Source organism: Schistocerca cancellata, chromosome 2, assembly GCF_023864275.1.
Source record: "Schistocerca cancellata isolate TAMUIC-IGC-003103 chromosome 2, iqSchCanc2.1, whole genome shotgun sequence".
In the NCBI taxonomy this organism is placed as follows: Eukaryota; Metazoa; Arthropoda; class Insecta; order Orthoptera; family Acrididae; genus Schistocerca; species Schistocerca cancellata.
In genome coordinates, this window is record NC_064627.1 from 462,109,624 (window position 1) to 462,129,227 (window position 19,604).

At 40.5% G+C, this 19,604-nt stretch overlaps 1 protein-coding gene across 1 annotated transcript in view; it reads left to right on the top strand.

The window, feature by feature from the left end:
• Positions 1-3,093: 3,093 nt before the first annotated feature.
• The window catches only part of LOC126155143 (proto-oncogene tyrosine-protein kinase receptor Ret-like), a 137,821-nt gene continuing 121,310 nt past the window's right edge, over positions 3,094-19,604 (top strand). Inside the window, exon 1 of the mRNA XM_049916210.1 lies at positions 3,094-3,201. The gene's annotated coding sequence lies outside the window, so the exon portion shown is untranslated. The remainder of the gene's footprint in view (positions 3,202-19,604) is intronic.

Sequence of the window (19,604 nt, forward strand, 5' to 3'; positions counted from 1 at the left end):
CTTCCGTCGCTGCGTTATATCTTAATTCTTTTTCCTACTGTTATTCGGTCGGAGGTTCCTATTTACTTTTTTGTCTGAATAGCCATTCTTCTCAAAAGATTGCTTCACATGGTTTAATTCGACGTCCAAGTGTTCCATCGTGCAAATTCTTTTGACCCTGTCAATAAGACTTTTAATGTCACCACTCTTTCGTTGCACATGATGGCTGTCCTTATACAAATATCTACCCGTTTGTGCGACTTCCGCTACGGTCGCAGGTTCGAATCCTGCCTCGGGCATGGATGTGTGTGATGTCCTTAGGTTAGTTAGGTTTAAGTAGTTCTAAGTTCTAGGGGCCTTATGACCACAGTAGTTGAGTCCCATAGTGCTCAGAGCCATTTGAACCATTTGTGCGACTTCCCGAACAATCTTATGTTTCAACCTTCCATCAGCCTCCCTTATAACTAAAACATCCAAGAAGGCTGCTGCCCTGTCTTTTTCTACCTCCTGGACGCCGCATTAAAACATCTGAAACAGGCTTCTGAGAAGAGTGGTTATTCAGAAAAAGAAGTAAATAGGATTCCGCGACCGAATAACAATAGGAGAAAGGATAACGATTAAACGCAGCGATGGAAATACACACTTTCTCTCCCTTTTATAAAAAATGTAACTGACCAGGTTGGCAAGATTTTACAGAAACATGACATCGGAACGGTTTTGATACCAGCGAAGAAAGATTCTGAAGCACTCAGATCTGTAAAGAAAAACGCAGTCTACTGTTAGCAAGTGGAGTATACAAGATTCTGTGTACTCATGGAAAGGAGAACATTGGAGGTACCAGGAGAAGCATGAATACAAGACTCAAAGAACATAAAACTCTTTGCCGACTACAGAAAACAAAAAAATCAGCAGTAGCAAAGCATGCTCTTCAGTCAGGAAATCATGAAGTTTCCCGCAACCAAAACTTTATCTACTATCACAATTTCCAATCCACAGTTACATAGAGAAGCCATCGAAATATACAGTATAAGCAACGTGATAATTTTAACAGAAAAGAAAGAGGCACGAAACTCAATGATATATGGACAGTGGCTCTGCAGAATCGATGGATAAGTTTTTATCCTCGATAGGCGACAACCGATAGTTAAGTTTTATCTCTGACAAAGATTATCTCTGATGATCACGTGTAAACTCGAACACGCCCGCTTTACACAGCATCTATGTACAGGGTGTTTCAAAAATGACCGGTATATTTGAAACGGCAATAAAAACTAAACGAGCAGCGATAGAAATACACCGTTTGTTGCAATATGCTTGGGACAACAGTACATTTTCAGGCAGACAAACTTTCGAAATTACAGTAGTTACAATTTTCAACAACAGATGGCGCTGCGGTCTGGGAAACGCTATAATACGATATTTTCCACATATCCACCATGCGTAGCAATAATATGGCGTAGTCTCTGAATGAAATTACCCGAAACCTTTGACAACGTGTCTGGCGGAATGGCTTCACATGCAGATGAGATGTACTGCTTCAGCTGTTCAATTGTTTCTGGATTCTGGCGGTACACCTGGTCTTTCAAATGTCCCCACAGAAAGAAGTCACAGGGTTTCATGTCTGTCGAATAGGGAGGCCAATCCACGCCGCCTCCTGTATGTTTCGGATAGCCCAAAGCAATCACACGATCATCAAAATATTCATTCAGGAAATTAAAGACGTCGGCCGTGCGATGTGGCCGGGCACCATCTTGCATAAACCACGAGGTGTTCGCAGTGTCGTCTAAGGCAGTTTGTACCGCCACAAATTCACGAAGAATGTCCAGATAGCGTGATGCAGTAATCGTTTCGGATCTGAAAAATGGGCCAATGATCCCTTTTGAAGAAATGGCGGCCCAGAACAGTACTTTTTGAGGATGCAGGGACGATGGGACTGCAACATGGGGCTTTTCGGTTCCCCATATGCGCCAGTTCTGTTTATTGACGAAGCCGTCCAGGTAAAAATAAGCTTCGTCAGTAAACCACATGCTGCCCACATGCATATCGCCGTCATCAATCCTGCGCACTATATCGTTAGCGAATGTCTCTCGTGCAGCAATGGTAGCGGCGCTGAGGGGTTGCCGCGTTTGAATTTTGTATGGATAGAGGTGTAAACTCTTGCGCATGAGACGATACGTGGACGTTGGCGTCATTTGGACCGCAGCTGCAACACGGTGAACGGAAACCCGAGGCCGCTGTTGGATCACCTGCTGCACTAGCTGCGCGTTGCCCTCTGTGGTTGCCGTACGCGGTCGCCCTACCTTTCCAGCACGTTCATCCGACACATTCCCAGTCCGTTGAAATTTTTCAAACAGATCCTTTATTGTATCGCTTTTCGGTCCTTTGGTTACATTAAACCTCCGTTGAAAACTTCGTCTTGTTGCAACAACACCGTGTTCTAGGCGGTGGAATTCCAACACCAGAAAAATCCTATGTTCTAAGGAATAAACCATGTTGTCTACAGCACACTTGCACGTTGTGAACAGCACACGCTTACAGCAGAAAGACGACGTACAGAATGGCGCACCCACTGACTGCGTTGTCTTCTATATCTTTCACATCACTTGCAGCGCCATCTGTTGTTGAAAATTGTAACTACTGTAATTTCGAAAGTTTGTCCGCCTGAAAATGTACTGTTGTCCCAAGCATATTGCAACAAACAGTGTATTTCTATCGCTGCTCGTTTAGTTTTTATTGCCGTTTCAAATATACCGGTCATTTTTGAAACACCCTGTAGTAGCTCTCCGACGCCTGACTCGTCAGACGCCAAGTGTCAGCGTCGTGAGAAACTCCAAAGCAGATGTGCAGGGCAGCTCTGGACGAAACGTCAAGAACCGAAAAGCTGCTACCTTCTCCGGCATCCACTCGTGAAAGCCTTCATTGTTCGACAATAAATACGAGTTCACGCAACTGGAGCTGCTGCGTAGTCGAAGCTGTTGTAATGTGAAATGCAAACATGCCTTTCATTAGTTTCTACGTCCCGAAGGCTGCTCTATGCAGCGGCCGCAAAGTGACGCATAGAACGCAACGTGGCTTAACATAGAGGCGGGCGTGGCCCGTGTGTCGGCAGGAGTGTTTGCAGCGAGGGACGCAGAGCTGCCCAGGGGCGGCTACGGCGCGCTGCTGCGCCTCAGCGACACCGGCCTACAGGGCGGCGGCGGCACTGACACTGACAGCGCACACGTGAGTACTGCTGCTGCGCCCGTCCTAATCACATCTGTGGACACGACCGGCCACTCCATTCGCGAGGTCCTTAACTTACCCGAGCCATTATTTACGTTTGCCACAGAAGTTTCGTTCTGTAGATTACCGGTGTCAAAGGTTTAGTACAATTCGTGAACCATAGCAGCGATAGGACCTAAGACTGTTGCAACACGAATAAGATTAAACCAAGGAACATCTATAATAAATCGATTTATCTATAATAAATGGTCTTGGATTATTCTTCGGCTATGTTGAGAAATTTGTGGAGCAAACTATAGATTTACACTAAACTAATATTTGTAGAACTGCAGTAAATAATTATTAACATAATTTAATGACACACTCAATAATATAACATCAGAGTATTAATAAAAAGGAAATTACTAAAAATTAATACACCTTGAACGTCAGGTTTGGCTAAAAGTAATCTTCTGTTTGATGTGGTCCTCCTCAAGTCTGGATTTATCGTTAAGTAGGAGTGGGACTGGGAGGGCTGGGCCAAGTTCCGTACAGGCTCGGACAGAGATAGCGAGTGGCGCGCCTCAGAATAGGCATCTCTCTCAACCCAAATACGCGCCCTAAGATAAAGGGACAAGATCACGGTTCGCTGCGGTACATCGGAAACCAATGTCGGCCCTGCAGTGATCGTAAATACCGACATTCCTTGTCTTCCCAAACCTTAAGTCGTAAGAATGTATGTAAAAGGATATACCAAAATTATGGTCACTACGCAATCAAACCAACAACGGGGGCACAATTCTCAATAACAATATGTTATTTCTCAGACCCGTTGCGGCCAGTCAAATATATAAAAGACTTGAACAGTACGTATGTACAAAAAACTAGAAAAATGTGATCAACCAAGCAACAAACCCAGAATACTACAGCTGATGGCTGTAAGCTACCAGGTAAACCTGCTGCGGGTAAGACTATTACATGCCCAGAATTATTTTACGTTCTAAATATAAACAGACATAGATAAAGCACTACAAAATACTTAGTCGCCAGACCTGCTGCAACCCAGCATATACAGACATTAAAAATGAGGGAGTTTAAACAGCAAAATTATATTACCTTGTGGACAATGCTAATAATATAACAGTATTTTCAACTTGCGCTGATCTAACATTCAACGGCGCTCTGTTGAAAGGCTTCTCTTGTTGCCTGGCGTTAAACGAATTGTCATTCAACAGTGCTCGTTAACAAGAGGAATATCAACGGCTCTCTGTCGAAAGGTAGTAATCTTGCCAACAGTATTTAATAATCATAGAGAAACGACATATTTAGTAATAACTGTAATTTCGACTGTACACTCATTGAACACTCAGCGTCGCTCTGTCGAAAGGCTCCTCTTGTTGCTTGCCGTTAAGCAAATTGCTATTCAGCGGCGCCCGTTAACAACAACAGGAAAATTCGGGGAACACTAGAAGAAAGCCACGACACAAATCCGCAAGGTGCGAACTTGCTGATCAAGTCGGCAGTATACCATTTAACGGTGAACACACACACGCGACCACAGGCAGATTCAAACTGTCAAACGGTGAGCGTCGCTCCACCAGGAGGCAATCTTGCCGGTGCAACCTTGCGGGCAGCAAAATAAATAGCCAACAACCGGCACATACTAGCATTCATTCTGTGTGTGCGTGAGGCAGCTTCGAATACCAATGGCTACAGTTTCACAGACCAACGACCACAGTTTAAACAACCACATCTTCTTGAAGGGGAAGGGTAGAATACATAAGGAAAGGGCAATCTTACCACAAGAAGCCGGGAACTCGATAATACAAACGGCAGAATATCATTCCTCCAGGCATATCGCATCACCGCCCTTCTGGATGAGTCGCAACCGAAACCACGACGAGGGGTGGCTTCCCACCTAAAACAGCTCACCGTACTATAGAATCCCGCTCGCCGAATGCGGCCGTCCTTGCGGGCCACCTGCCACCAACTGCCCGTGCACTACTAGTACGTCCTACCTCTCCGAAGGCCACCAGCGATCGCACGCTAAGCACCGTGACCCCCTCTGGCAATGCGCCGGAGGAAGGAGAATACGGCTCACTGTTTAACCAAAAAACAGCAGGTTCGGGATTATTGAAATAATAATATTATTCCTCAGTCAGAATTTTTTTATTTTCTAATTGCTGTTCAGAGGATTTCGGAGCTACAACTCCATTTTCAAGGACTCTATGGATATACTGGCCGCCACATCTGCTTCTGTGTTTCATCTGCATTCGACCACATGACTTTCGTCTTCTGCAGTGGCAAAAGACTCAGTTATTACAATATTGTAATTACCCCCTCAAGGGCAAAATGTAATATTCTGAGGAGTAAAAACAAATGTTTTGAACAACAATTCACTCATGATCCTAAATTATTTTTAATAGATCATTACTACTATGACTTTCGTAAGACTTAGTGCTGATTACAAAAGTTACCAATAATTACATTTTTGCAGACAAAAACATTAATGTGCGACACAGTAAAAAACTTTCATATTTGTACTTACATTTTGAAACTATTTAACATGTTAATTCAACCACTTTAATCACTAAGTTTTTCACGAATGCAGAAGACGAAAGTCACATGATCAAACGTAGGTGAAAAACTGAAGCAGATGTAACGACTAGTATATCCATACAGTTCTTGCAAATGGAGTTGAAGCTCCGAAATGCATTTGACAGAATTTGCTAAATCAAAAAAATTGTGACTGACGACGGAATATTGTTACTTAATCATCCGTAATAAAAGTTATGGTCACAGACAGTACACAATGTAACGTCTATTAATAACATAAAAACAATACTTGACACTTCCTTCTAATGGAGAATTAAATCCAAATTCCTCCAATACGACTTCTTATGTGATGTTCCCTATTTGTTGTATTTTTATTGTACTAATTGTTATTTATTGATTTATTCGAATAACTTCTTCCACAACACGTTAAAACAATTTTCAATTCTTACTGTGTGAGTTCTTTTTCCTCTACGCCGAAATTCGTTTCATATGTTCTGATCTTTGCTTCGGGAGCTGTCTGTTGTTGTGAGGCTGTTTTCTTCCTCTTTCTTGTTCGTCCCTGAGGTCTATGTTCGGAATTTTGTTCCTAAATAAATTCCTGTTAAGTGTGTCCATTATGTGGGTGGGTGTTTACTTCTTTGAGATGATTTACTGTCTGTGTAGATCAATGTTTCCCAGCATGGGGGTAACTACCCCCTGACAGCTAAAATGTAATGTTCCGAAGGGCTAAAAATAAAGCCTTGAACAAATTTCAGTCATGAGAATAAATTATTTTTAATATATCATTACTGCTGTCACTGTTTCATAAGACCGTTACAAAAGTTACCAATACTTACATTAGTGTGTGGCACAATGTGGTGCAGGTTGCAGTTCATGTAATGAATGTATGAACAACATCTTCCTCACAGAGTACATAATCTACACACGACACTATACCACGTATGAAAATACCTTCTCCAATTTTTACGTAGTTTTCACAGTATACCAGATATTGCTGCATTGTTCACTTCACAGTAAAAAACCAACTGACAACACAGCACAACAGCAATTACGTAATAAGTGCTACACTTACGTAGTATGTACACTGTATTATTATTGTTCCTGTACAAAGCATTGGCAGCTTAAAGTCTTCCTATTTTTGGCAGTTCAGAAGTAAGGAGTTGAGCAATCAAGTACTTTACAGGCGGTAAGCCTAGTTATTGTGCTCTCATTTTAATTTGGTGTATTTTAAGTAGGGCGCGGGCTGTACGTGAAGAAAATGTTGGTAGGGGGAGGAGCCGTACAAAGGAGCGTTTTCATTTTTTTTCCATGTGCCTATCCTCAGTGTGGAATAACTTTCTTTTTTTAGGAGGAGGAGTTGCACGTAGCACTCGTAATGCACTGACAATTGCGTCGTCATTACCTAAAAAGGTTGTTAGAAATAAGCAGTACCTGTTGTATCATTGACTTATTAGTCCATTGTTTAATAAAATCTTTACAAAAACTAAATATGATTTACGTATCTTTCGTCATTTCAGAAATGAGTGTTCAAAGAAATTTTCTTTTATTCTAACATCACGTTAGGCACTAATTATGATGGTGGGGGACGGAGTCCGAATGTGATTGTGTGTGTCGGGGGGGAGGGGGGATATAGCTGAAGTCTCATTTTCACTCAGGGGTAATGGTCTGAGAAAGGTTCAGAACCACTGGTGTAAACCTTGCTGATGTCCTTTCACTTTCATAATTTTATTAAAGATTTGTTTTGTACTAATTTTGTTTAAGCGAATATTTTCCCGTGTAGCTTAGATCTAGGAGTAATTCAAAGAAAAATTTAACTTGAAAAGATACATTTATTCTCAATGTTGGGTCCTTCAGCTAATACCTTCAATTTTCTCTTAAACTAAACTAGAATATTCTTAGGACTGCTATTAATTCCTTCACTATTTTGAGTAACACCAACACAAGTTAAAACCACTGGAAATAAATTAAACTTAACATTACATAATACATTTAAAACACCATTAGGGCAAGAATCATTTAATGCAACAACATTCATCTTCATTTAAATTTTTATTGTACTGTTATCATTTAATAGCTTGAAAACCTGCGGTCGTCTGGAAAAATTATGCTACATATTTAATTAACATTTTAAACCAAATGTTACTCTAATTTTCAGACAGTTTTAGAGCACGGTTCCCTGACAATGCAATCTGACTCGAAATTTTTTTAATAACGACGGTAGTGCTTTCTCAAGCTCATTGGAAAAATTCATTAAAAGCTTCTGAAGGGAACAGGTTAATAAACTTTAACCAGGAATCCTATGTCATTAATAAATTGATGTATAATGAGCCTCATCTTTTAGACTTAAATCTTGCAAGACAATGCATTTGCCGCCTTTAAGATCTGAAACTAAGCATCCTGAACAAGAATTTTCTAACATTAACAAAAGGTGACGAAATTTATGTTTAATATACTCATCTCACTAAGCTGCAGTTCCAAACTGAATATATCAACAAACCGCATCACGTCGGCTTACCTGAAAATGTTACGAAAAACAGAAGAGTGCGTGACGTAGTAAAGAAAGTACATTTCTTATCAAAGCAAAACAGCTGAAAGTGGCTAGCTACCATGGCGAAACAGTGCTGTTGTAAACCGTTATATGATTGTAATTGCAAACTAAGGAAACAATTTAACACAACGAAAAGATGAACGTAAATTGTGATAGAAAGATATTCTAAAGTTCCAAAAATTTGTTCACACGATAAATAACCCTCATGTCCGATTGCAGTTCGTATCAATACCGCACAATAATCATCAGTGGTGTAGTTATTTAACAACAGTTAATGTAATATAATGTAATTTAGTCGTTCTTCCTACTTTTAGTTGAAAGAGAGAGACAGACAGAGAGAGAGAGAGAGAGAGAGAGTTTGAATGGCGCTGGTATTCACTGATGTGTTAATCACGATTGGATGTCGTCATGTACTCGGGAACATGGTTCCGAAGTGATCACAAAAGATGCTGATTTACGTTATGATCTGAACAAATATGTGTCACGAGAATTTAATATTTATAAGCATGACTCAAAACCAATACGATCTAACAAGAAACGAAAGTGATACGGGTGCATAGATTCAGCCAAGAGCTTGCAGTGACCTTACTCGAGTCTATGAAACAGCATGTTGAAACTGAAGATCTGCATCATTCATCAAAAAACTAGCACCAATGTGTCCCCACAACACGAAAGCCCAGAGTGTGGTTTACTGTTGCGACCAGCTTGACAAACTGAATTTTTTGCGGCAAGCACTTGATTCGTTCCCGCACTTCAGAAGTCCCTGGCCTCCACGAGAAATCTCACGTGTGGCTACGCAGAGATAAATGCTACACACAGCCAGGCATTGCAGCACGTGGGATGTACCTACTTTGGAAGGTAACAGAAGACCGGAGAGCGGCGCGTTGTGTAAGAAATTTATGTGAATAGCCGACGCCTTTCAAACTTCTTAAGATTATACCTCTATATTTTCTTAATAAGTAATCATTTAGGATTAACATTTGGCACTGCTTTACCAATATGATTAAGAATAGTATTATTTGAATTAATTACACAAATCCTATATTTTCTCACTTAGTACCTCAAGGAACATAACCTCCATTAATATCTTTTATTGAATTAATTGAAACAATTAGAAATATTATACAGCTAGGAGCATTATCTGTTAATTTCTTGTTCAGCTGTGAAACATGATGGTGCCAGATCTGCACCGTAGTAATTGCAAGCAAATAACAGCAACAGTAAAATGTGAATCAACATGTATTTATGTGTTTTGTCTTATCTTTAAAGCAATGTACTTATTTCATTATTATTTGCTTCTCCCTTTCCACCTTCCCCGACCTTTGCAGAACCTCTCAGTAGCTCACCCCTCCGCTATTTAAGTACAGCCTCTTCACATGCCTCACCGGTCTGTCTACATAGTTCCAGGAATCTTGACTCTAAACTTCATGTTATGTTTGTATGTTTCTTAAATTGTGGCTGAGTCTTTACAACGTTATTTATTTTTTGCTGCTTTATTTGTGTTTGTAGATGGGTAGTTATACATCATTATTTATTTTAATAAGCTTTTTTGATGATGTCTGTTGTTACGTCATTCATATAACTTCTTCCATTGTTCTTAGTTCCCCAATGATGTTCAGATAACAACTAGGAAATCGCCTTGGTGAGCAATATCGGTCGTGGTGATCGAAAATAGAAATGTATTTGTGCTGTTATTTAATTCCAATAAATTATTTGTAATGCTCGCAGGAAATATATAGCAGGATACTTACTACTAACACTATTAGGAACTACAACACCATAAGTAGCAATAAATTTATTTTCATTATTAATTATTAGACAAATATTATTATGAATTCTATAATCAGCAGTGGCAATACTCCAAGCTTTTTCTAGGTTTTAATAACGTTTTCCTGCAAAGAAGAAGAGAATAATCATCAGCGAAAAATATGTCATCTTATTTCAACAACTGAAATTACAGTAGGATTTCTCCTTCTCTCACTGTTTGTTGCGGTTCCCAATTTTTCCGCAGGCCTCTAGGGCCTTACGTTCCTTTTGATTTGTAATTCTTTATTATTACAGATTATCTTTCATGATCTAGTCTCTGTAGAAATTTGGAGAGCACTTTTTCGTTTTTTCTAACTTTTCTTTCGTGCTACATGTGTTTAATCACTTCCTGACTTTCATATTTGTGATACTGTTTCTTCTTTTACATCTCTTCAGACTATTACGAATAGAAACCTCATCTTCACTCTTTATGATACATTTCTTGCTTCTGACTTATCATCCGTGATTCACTTCCATACGACAGTGTCCCCAGAGCAACAGTCTTACAAAACTTAAATCGCACTTGTTTCAGAATTTTATTTTTCGGTTGCTGCTGATTGTATCGCAAATATTACTAAACTTATTCACTTCAGTTTTGTAGGACTTTATCGTAATCATTTGTTATACCACTGCCAACATATTCCAAGCATTTTAGTTAATTCCATTATTTTAAGGTTAATAGAAATATTAATCTGTTATGGGTATTTGCCCATAAAAATTATAGTTTTAGTTTTCGGCACCGAAATTTTCAAGCTGTATTCGAAACTTGTTTTATTCAATTCATAAACAGCTATCTGCAGGTTATTTTACTTCCTAGAAATTGGTGTGAGATCATCAGAATAAAGACGTGCTTTTAACAATGACAGAACATTCAACTGTACCGCCATAGTTGTGCTGAGAAGTATACGTAGAAATTTTTTTGCTGTTTAAGACGTGGGCCTGAGTGACCGAACGTCGTTCTCTTGTAGCGTCTGTTTCACTGGCGTGGAGACGTGTCTGAACATCAAGGATATCTATACAGACGTGAAGAGTCGCAGGACGTCTGTACGTTCATTTTAGGATTTACTGTCGATACATATCGCTTTTTCCGAAAGCCTCCCTTTCACGATTCACTGATGGACGATGTATGTCTTCTCTTGGTATGTGATCTAAATTGAGATTCATCCGAGAAGAGAATCGTTCTCACTCGATCGTTGTACCTTAGCAACACTGAAAGCACGTTAAAACAATGTTCACATAACATAGGAACGCGTTTTCAAAAGTCAAGCCTTTCATTATTGAACTACAGATCTTCAACCCTTCTCAGAAAACTATTGAAACACGCGTAATATAAAACATTTTGCACAAATAGGCATCGTCTTATTTCTCAATGGTCCACTTCCATTGTTAATCAATCTTAATTTGACCCTATTCCAACCCGAGAGCACTGAAGTGTACTTTTCTATGTCTCCGGTAAAACTATGTGTGAGACACATTCGAATGAGTATAAATGCTGTCATTTGGTTACTTCCGCTTTGTTTTATTTCAGAGATACCACTAGAGAATTTGAAGTTCTATAAATACTTCTGTTATCTTTTATAACTGCAAAATACAAAGGGACATTGTTTTAGATTTGCGTTATTGAGGGCCGGAAAAGCCGTTAAGAAATCCAATACTGATAACCCTTGTTCGCGGGTTCAAAGAGGAAATAAATTTGACTTACTGGAGGTCTAAATACCTATTCGCAAACTTAAATACGAAAATGTTGTGAACAAAAAAAAATGGTGACATTGGTGCTGAATTTTTAACGGCTTTACGGACCTTTTCTTGTTATCTCTTTACCAATTTTGAGCTGCTTCGAACCGGTCAGTATCCCTCCACCACTTAATAGCTCCTCGCTACTCGAAATTCGACCAACTAGGAGATCTCACATGCCTTTCCTCGTTCATACAGAATCATTCAGCAGCCTCACTCACAAACATGAATTTGGGTGCTGGAAAAAACGTGTAGCAAGTAGATTGCAGTACCGCTTGTTTGCATTTGGTAGTTTCGTACAGAACATTTCATTTGTAACGACATATTCAACTTCCATGGAATCTGCTATTTGTTTGATCTATTCTCGAACTGCTGCCATTTTTTGTGACTTCAGTGTATTCTGTAGAAACTAGCTTGTGTGTGTTGTAACTAACATTTTCATTTGAACATGTGGTATTGTGAAGTACTACGTCGTCTTATAGCGACCTAAATAAAGGTATACACGTTCAGCTGCCTAAACGAGCACCAACCAATTCAGCGAACTCTCTCACTATAAAACACTCACTCCGTAAGACAAGGGTAATCTCTCAAGAAGAAGTCACCAGGGCCCTCCACTGCCCATACGTCGAGAACAAAACAGTGGTTCGAAGAATCTGCAAAATACAGAGATATCGACGTGGGAAAATTGACAGTAACAAATCAGTTTAAACATACACATTTAATAAGCAGCACTGAATGATAAGCCTGACTTGTAACTACAGCACACTTTAAAACACAGCGACTAACTACATCTAAGGACCTGGAAACATTTCTGAAAAGGAAAAGATGAACTACCGTCGAGGAAACGCAAAGAGAAATTGAGTGAGGAACTATTTTATTTATAGCAACAACTTCATAGTTTTAGTGTTGAACACAGTATCTGACACAGTACACGCTTTGATGCGTACGGCTCATACAAGTCTCAAGAACAGAGTTAGAACCTCCAGCCTCTCCTTGCAACTACTTTCAGCAAAAGAAAAAAAAGATGCCCACAACTCTGGATTTCATTCCTCCCGCCTGTAAATTGAATAGAGTGAGTTCCCTTTGTCAGTTTGTCTTAAGCTGCGAATACTGCCACTCCACAGAGAAATGCCAATATCTTCCTTCCTGCTACTCGCTCACCACCCCTACAGTTCCTTTTTTTTGTGGGGCTGGAGTTGTGAAAGACTTCGTCTATGACGTTCTCCTTCGAAAATTTCGTTGCAGTACGACGCCGAATAACAACAGCACTGAATGAGGTAATTCCAGGCATACTTCTTAAAAAGTCCACAAGGTTGTATGTGCATGCTTGCAAAACATGAATCTCATGAAATAAGATTAATCTGTTTGAAATTATCTGCATAGAGCATCATGTTCGCAGTGGGGGGAAATAATTGCGTGGAATCGTTGGCCGGGAAGCTCCATCCGGGGAAGTTCGGCCGCCGGGTGGAAGTCTTATTTGACGTGACGGCACATTGGGTGACTTGCGCGTCGATGATGATGATGATGATGAAAGGACGATGAGGACAACACAATACCTAGGCCACTAGCGGAGAAAATGTCCAACCCTGCCGGGAGTTAAACCCAGGCCCGCTGCATGATAGGCAAAAACATTAACTCTCAGCTAAGCAGGCGGACACAGCACACTTACTGCTGAGCATACCTTGTATCCACACCGAGGTGTAGCGAGTCAAAGTGGAATCTTTTATCACTGCGCCTCAGTCTGTGTCGTGGATCTCGAAGATCTGTTAGCTCATGCACGTGCATGTACTTTGCTGGACGATTCATACATCGTAATTAAATGATAAATCTGGTTCAAATTTCTCACATGCATGTGCACTTAAGTTTCGTAACTTCTGCTTACTCACTTTTAAATTGATGCGTAAATCCCCTTGGAGGTCGATACACAAGTAATATTCCCCTCAAAGCAATCTTATTCACTTTTCTAATGATCTTGACAGTTATTGTTAGTCTATAGAGAGATGTGATAATGATCTTACATAATATTTCTGTCCTTTTTCTAAGTTAAGCACGCGATCTTATTTCAGGAAAAAGACAATGACACATGTTCCGTTTTTGCGTGCCACAGTACGAGGTTCTTCTTCAGATTAAATTACCGTCACGAAAACGTGCAGGAAGTCAATTAGCGAAATAACTGAGCGTAGAAGAGAGGGCCAGAAATTTATGTAGCAGATTTTATGAATAAACTCATTCAATGCTCGCTCGCACCTGCAAGACATGTGGATTACCTTGAAGTGCAAGCCTTGTGAAACGGGATCTCACTATAATAACGGTGACGTATCAGCAGCACACAGAGTATTCTGGAGGATATAAATACGCAACAGAAGTACTTTCATCAGACGAATGTTAGTTGCTATTCTCTCAGATCTTGAGCATCTGCTTGACGCTCGTCTAATCATTCGCATCATCTTTAATTTGGTATTTCCCGTTCACGACGAGATAAATCAAGTTAGCATCCCATTAAGCAGTAAGGAAATGTAAAAAGTGTCGGAAATTACTTGATACCACTACAACAGCTGCGGGGGTGCCATCAGGAGCCAATCACTCGCCTCGCACTCTCTCGCTACGGCCAGCGGCTCTCTGCAGGAAGCAGGGGAACTGAAGCCGCACGACTCTGAATGCTGCAGGAAGCTCCCTCACAGTTTCAGTTCATTAGAATCCCACGCAGTTCCACAGCAGGGAAAGAATGACCCCAATGAATGCACACACTTAACTGAGACAAATCGCCGGCGATAATAGTTTGTTACAGGAAGAGGGAAGCGTTGTCGACTAACTGCTTATTAGGTGGGCCCGGCGTCGCCGCAGTGGCGCGATTACTCCCCCGGGGAATCCGTTAATCTGCAGGCAGCCGCGAGCCGGCGCTCCACCCTCGGCGCCAGCCACAGGCCGGAGTTAATTCCTTGCGGGGACGGCAGGAGCTGCCGATGACCCTGGCATCCTCTCACACTCAGCAAGTGCAAATTTGTTACGCGGTTTGAGGCGAACCTCGCTTTCTAGCTGCTTCTTATACACAATTTAGATTTTCAGTTGAAGCTATAAATCAATTCTAGATACGATAAACCGATAAAATAATCATCAATTCAGTGTATCATTAACACATTCACTCGCAACGTCTATTATTGTTTTGTTCGTTATGATATTAACAAATTTTTAAAATGCAACGCTCTCTCGAAGCACTACGTTCTTGATTGAGGCATATACTGTGGTCTAAACCTGAGTGGGCCTTTCTTAAATTTTTATCATCTGTTGGCAGGCCTATTTGTAGTAATGATACAGGTATCGACACCTACATCTACATCCATACTCCGCAAGCCACCTGATGGTGTTTGGCGGAGGGTACTTTGAGTACCTCTATCAGTTCTCCCTTCTATTCCATTCTCGTATTGTTCGTGGAAAGAAAGATTGTCGGTACGCCTCTGTGTGGGCTCTAATCTCTCTGATTTTATCCTCATGGTCTCTTCGCGAGGAGGGAGCAATATACTTCTTGACTCCTCGGTGAAGGTATGTTCTCGAAACTTCAACAAAAGCCTGTACCGAGCTACTGAGCGTCTCTCTTGCAGGGTCTTCCACTGGAGTTGATCTATCATCTCCGTAACGCCTTCGCGCTTACTAAATGATCCCGTAACGAAGCGCGCTGCTCTCCGTTGGATCCTCTCTATCTCTTCTATCAACCCTACTTGGTACGGTTCCCACACCGGTGAGCAGTATTAAAGCAGTGGGCGAACAAGTGTACTGTAACCTACCTACTTCCTTTGTTTTCGGATTGCATTTCCTTAGGATTCTTCCAATGAATCTGTCTGGCATCTGCTTTACCGACGATCAACTTTAAATCACTCCTAATACCTACTCCCAGACAATTTGTGGAATAAACTGCTTCCAGTTGCTGACCTGCTATATCGTAGCTAAATGATAAAGGATCTGTCTTTCTATATATTCGAAACATATTACACTTGTCTACATTGAGATTCAATTGCCAAGTAAGTACTACCGCTCACTTTACATCTAGCGTGACATGTAATGCTCACCGATGTTGTAATGCTTTTAGTAACGATGTAAACGTCAAAAAATAGAAAACAAAGGATCAATGACTCGTTGACATCGCTCGTCGGCGTCTGCGACCTTCCTATACAGCCGTATGATTTCGTAATAATCTTTAATGTTTACACAGACCTCTTGTGAGTGAAAAATTCTTGAATGCTTTTGTTATTCGTAATAATTGACTTTCAAAATAACAAACCAAAAGAGCAAATCTATTTAAGACCTGACAGAACACAAAAATCTGAGAAATTGTTGGATGTGTTGGTTTGTTTATTAAAACTCTTATATTTAAGTGGCTAACATCTCATATTACGTACCATAAATGGAAAATGCACTTTCACGAGCCGAAGTATCAGGTTTATCAGTTAAACTAAAAATACTCAACGCCACGTAAGCATGAATTGAACGAAAATGAAACACATTAGTCCACGCTTAGCCTCGACAGCAACCAATATTCTTGTCTTAGTTCGTTCAAAAATATTGCCCCCACCCTTTTCACACCCCCATGGCTGCGGTTGACAAATTTTAGATGTGTCGCACTAGTGTTGTTATGAAACAAGTTTAAATGACGGTCTAAGGCGCTGCAGTCTTGGACTGTGCGGCTGGTCCCGGCGGAGGTTCGAATCCTGCCTCGGGCATGGGTGTGTGCGTTTGTCCTTAGCATGATTTAGGTTAAGTAGTGTGTAAGCTTAGGGACTTATGACCTTTGCAGTTAAGTCCAATAAGATTTCATACACATTTGAACATTTTAAATGACGAAAAAGTATTGACAGTGGCAATAAGTAACCCACTTCTCCACGATCGAAGGTCGATATTGTGTCTTTAACATCAATGTGAACATGTTTGAAAGACTTCATTTTCGATTCTGAAACATAAAATTGTAAACTCCCAACATCGACAACATTGATATTTTCTAAATATCGTAAATCATCGACCAACCTTAAGTGGCTCATAGAAGATCAATATTATTTCACAATAATATTGTCATTTGAAATACTGACGATAAAGATGCTGCTGCTGTGGTGATTGCTCTACATTTCTCCAAGCAGAAAAAAGATTAATGGAAAATTTGGTCAAGGAGCTTCAAAGATCACTCACGAAATATTGTTGAGAGATTTGGAGTTGACTGAAAAAAACATAATTTCTTACTTGTTGATGGCTCAACGTCTGAGATTACTGGAAATGGTTGTCAGCGTACATAGGCGTCCCCATACAGAGGCCCTTGCCTGCCCCCTCCCCCATCCCTTGGACTCTACAGTACGGTGTATCTATTGATTACAAAATTCTTATACACTTTACGAAGTGTTTCCGATGATACCGCTGAACCTCTCATTTAGCCAAATGTAGTACTGCTTCGCTGATCGCAGTGAGACGATACTATGGCTTTAGCATATACTGTATAACAGTTTGTTTGTTATTTTAAATACGTTAGCGAACTACTGTATGTGTAAAAAATACTGACTGGATAACCAGTAGTTCTTTTGACTAAAATGTTCAGTGTGTCGTGTATTTAGTTCTTGTGTGATGATACGTCTCAAAACAGACCAACTCATTTACTTCAAGAAATGCCAATTTTTTTAGTTTACCTCAGCTCCATCCCTTGCCACCAGACGATTAAACACAAAATACTACAGTGAGAGACGTAATTTCACGAAGTCAACGTTAAACTGTTATGCTACGATACCTTGCCACTAGCCTTCTTTCGAAGGCTTTAAATTTACAAGTGCAGTTTCACTCTAAGGTATTTGAGACGGTTATGGTAACGCGTCATACGATAATACATGCACTCAACGCTTATATTCGGGTAGGTAATGTATACCACACACATATATATCTATACATGTTTTATTGTTAATTTTGCATTAATTAATTTTTAAAACATCGTCTTCCGTAGCCTTCTCTCGCATTTTCTGAGCAATAAATCGTACGATTCATTCATAAAATTTCTGTTTCTGTACTCATCTGCCCTAACATCCCACAATGGCGACAATCATTTATACATTTAAATGCATTCTAATCATAACACTCCTTCCTCTTGTTTCGAGAATATTTTCAACACCACAACAACAAATAACAGTGCACACAATGATATCCCCAAAGATGTGAATAACAATATTCCCGGGCAGCACAGTATATTTCAAAAGTTTTTTATGTTCTCAATATTACTGCAGGGCGTCTCAGTCTCACCCCTAAGCGTTCATTATTAGTGGACTTCTGGAAATGTGTAGTCTTACTGGCCATCTAAGGCAGCATTTACCAAACAGTGTTCTGCGGAACGCTGGTGTTCCGTGGGAAGTGAATAAGCGCTCGGAAAAAAAGCGTTGAATATTTGAAATAAATATTACCTTTATCTTATTTTTTAAAAACATTATTATAATACCTGTGTTACCAGTTACGATTTAAAACTGAAGTTTTGTCACAGGATATGGCGGACAGTGCACACTGACTAATTTTCGTCCAAAGCGCTGGACGAGTTCATTCGCTTGTTCGAAACGGAAGGCCAACATTATCTGGTAGCTTTCGCTCGGTTGGGGATGCTGCGCTGACAGAATCTAGGCGCACGCCCTGCTATCTTTCTCAAACGATTTTGCATAAACTGTCTAGTAAAAAAAAATTCGTTTCTGCGTTGCTTACGGCTTTATATGTCAGTCTGATTACGACGTGCCCATCATTTCGTTAACGGTCATAGTTATTGTGATATTTACATTTAAGTAAGACACACCACGACATTCGAAAAAGTATGCAATGAAAAATAGAACTCACTATGATTTGGCGTTTGGCGCATATTACATCGTATGTTGCTGCATATGAAACTTAGTTAATATATGGAATTTTTCTTTAGACTTAGGTGGAGGTCTCTATCACGAAAAAATTGATTGTTTGTAGCGTACTCATTTGCTATGACGTTTCCCCTGCGATAACGTCAGAATAAAATATCCGTAACACTCATCATACCTCATACACCAATTGAGATATCGAAGAAAGATTTTATAATAGGTAGTATGGAAGATAAGCGTATTTTGCCATGTTGCTATTGTATTGTCCATTTAAACCTGGAACATGGAAACGACGGAGAGGTTTTGTCCCAGTGTAGCCCTCAGTGGTTAACAGGCTACAGCAGTCCACCCACCCCCACCCCTTCTTCACCCGACACCGAACAAACCCAGGGTTATTGTGCGGTACGGCCCACGGTGGACCCCCTCTCGTCCCCCCCCCCCACCCCCAGTAACGTAACGTCTCATATCAGACTCAGACGAGTCTAACCCCAAATGTTTGTGTGGTACAGTAATTATGGTGTACGCGTACGATGAGTTAGTGGTTGCGCAGCAGTCGCCGACATAGTGTTACTGAGGCGAAATAAGGGGAACCAGCTCGCATTCGCCGAGGTAGGTGGAAAACCGCCTAAAAACCATCCACAGGCTGGTCGGCACACCTGACCTCGACACTAATCCGCCGGGAGGATTCGTGCCGGAGACCAGCACGCCTTCCCGATCGGGAAGCAGCGCGTTTGACAGCGCGGCTAACCTGACGTGCATAAAACTATTACGTGAAACTTCTTTATCTGTCCTATTATTTATCGATTACTATCTTAGTCTTATTATCTATAGATTTTTTCGATGAAAGAACGTAATTTTTAAGGGACATCGATAGTTCGTTAAATATCATAAATGAAGACATTAAACGCTTATTTTCGTACCGAGGG